A 2,486-nucleotide genomic window follows, 5' to 3' on the forward strand; every position below is an offset into this window, starting at 1 on the left:
GTTCTTACAATAAAAGGCCTATAGACTAGCACTTTGTCTATTATAGTGTAGAGGTTAGGAACCACAAGATGTAGAGGCTCAGCTATGTCATTTATGGTTCTTAAGTCCTGGAGCAAATTCCATCTACCACTGGGTTGTTTTACAACTTGGAAGTGTGAATGTTTTGCTTTTTTAAAAAAAAAAATATTTTTATCGTTCATATACATTGTGTTTCATTCATGTGCATTATGGTCCATACAGACATTCATTTACATTGCATTTCATCCTTTTATATTATTTGTTTGTCTGTTTATTTACCCCCTTACAACCTCACATCAACAACTTTCATGAAAGCACATATGCCAGGTAATTCCTGCTTAAACAGTACTGTTTTGATCACTGTTGCAGCAGCCAAGAAAAGAATATTCACTCTCCAGAGCACGTATGCTTATTCCACGGGGATGCTGGCCTCACACTAGATATATACCAACTGCAGTGGGATTTGTGGATACTGCCTAACTATTTCATGGCTGATATCTGGAATCTCTCTTGCAAGTCCCCTCTGCTGGCTTTCTTCCCTACTTCCCACAGACCCACATCACCCCACTCAGGCCTGTGGATGTAACTGTACACGAGGCTCACACTTGTGCACCTGTGTATGAGCTGAAGTCCACTTGATGGTCGTGAGGTTAGTCACGTTGTTGTTAAGGGCTGTGGAGACAGCACCAACTCACTGTAGGACAGAACGAAACCCTGTACAGTCCTGCACCAACCACATTTACAATCTCTGCTGTGTGTAAGCTCATTCATGAATAAAATCTTCATTTCCATAGCCTTCCCTGTTAAACTGATTGCTTTCATATTCCACACATCCGAGAGACTTCATATTATTTAGGTCTCTCACTAGAAAGCAGTTCAAATGCACCAGAAATATTTGCAATATTAATTGTCCTATTCTTAGCACTTAATATAGCACATGGTGCATAGGAGATGTGCAATAAGTATGTGTTGAATAAATTATCATTGGATGACCCTGCAGCTCAGATATCATTGGTTGGAAATATTTCTTTATACCAAGAACAAATCCATTTTTACTTGATGTATACACGTGATTTTGTCCATTTTTTTCACACATTCTATCTTCCATTCCTCTTTATTCTGGTTAGATATGAATAGTAATAAAATTCATTAAAATTCACCAAATTCTGAACAGTCCAAATTCAACAAGCCCAATGCTCTAAATTTCTTTTTTCTTATACCCAACATAACTCAGCTTTGAATATGAATAGGGGTATCCCAGTTTGTGGGAATAAGTGGAGTTTTCATCAAAACAGCACTAAGTAGATACCACTTTTTACACCAAAGCTATTGCTACCTTGAGGAATAGAGTGATACTTTATAACGTAAGGAGAGCTCAGTAAACTCACATCCCAGTGTATCCACATTCTGCACCATCACCATGCACTTGACACGATCCTGGTGAACACGAAAATATTTCAGAAAAAAGGTAAAGAAAACAAAGAACCAAAATGTACATGAAAGCTTAGGAAAGTCAGAATGTATACCAGGTGGAACCGTATCAGAAACTCAAACCCAAAATCATCTAGATAGAACTGACTCGTAGCTGACCCTCCAGCAGGTTTTCAGAGGATGGATATCGCATTAGAGGAGATTACCCATCTTTATCCCAGTGAACACCTGGTGGATTTGAACTACCTGCCTTTGGACTGGCAACACGACTTCTGATCCATTAGGCCACCAGAGCTCCACCAGAGAAGGAGAACGCAAATACTTCTCACAAAGTAAGTTATAAAAAAGTGAAAACCCTAAATCTCGTCAATGATTGAAAACTTTCAAGACCTGGAAAATCAAGACAAGCCTTTGAGTTCATAGTTTTCAATCCAAGTATGTAAGTTGAAGGTTTGCATGACCAAACTGTGATGTATTGCTGTTTCTGTCTTTGAAAGGATTATGCTTGTCTCAGGTGCTGTTCTTCCTGTCTTTGTGACTCAAATTGGCTCTCTACAAATTACATCGGTTCTCTACCTCAATGCACCCTCCGTTCAAGAATGCATACAACGTAGATTCTCTAGTTCATAGATGTTGGCATATAAGGTTTTCCAAGTAGAACTGTAATTCTGAAATTCAACAAAATCTCCCTGCCCTCTGGGATCAAGAAGCTTCTCTGACATTCACGTGTTCAGTGAGCCTTGTAAACAGAAACGCGGCCAGCAAAATCCAAGCAGCTTTTTTTTTAATCCCATGATGCATTATTTTGTACAATGCATAAGGATGGTCTTAGAGGCATACCACAAATAAAGGATAATGAAATAAAAATAACTATTTTCCATATTGTGCCAAAGGCAATAAGCTCAAAACAAGTAATTAAAATATTCGCCAAAGGGATGGTGGGATGATTTGTATAATGCACCTTTTTTGTCTGTTTTCATTGTGATTTGAGTGAAAACTGGCAGTGCAGATTGGCATTCCACTCAAGAATTCACACA

At 38.6% G+C, this 2,486-nt stretch overlaps 1 protein-coding gene across 1 annotated transcript in view; it reads right to left on the reverse strand.

Annotated features, from left to right (window-relative positions):
- The window catches only part of DNAH5 (dynein, axonemal, heavy chain 5), a 382,826-nt gene that overhangs the window by 268,308 nt on the left and 112,032 nt on the right, over positions 1 to 2,486 (reverse strand). The window lies entirely within an intron of this gene.

This window comes from Elephantulus edwardii, unplaced genomic scaffold (genome assembly GCF_000299155.1).
Source record: "Elephantulus edwardii isolate Elephantulus edwardi_28Jun2011 unplaced genomic scaffold, EleEdw1.0 scaffold00153, whole genome shotgun sequence".
In the NCBI taxonomy this organism is placed as follows: domain Eukaryota; kingdom Metazoa; phylum Chordata; class Mammalia; order Macroscelidea; family Macroscelididae; genus Elephantulus; species Elephantulus edwardii.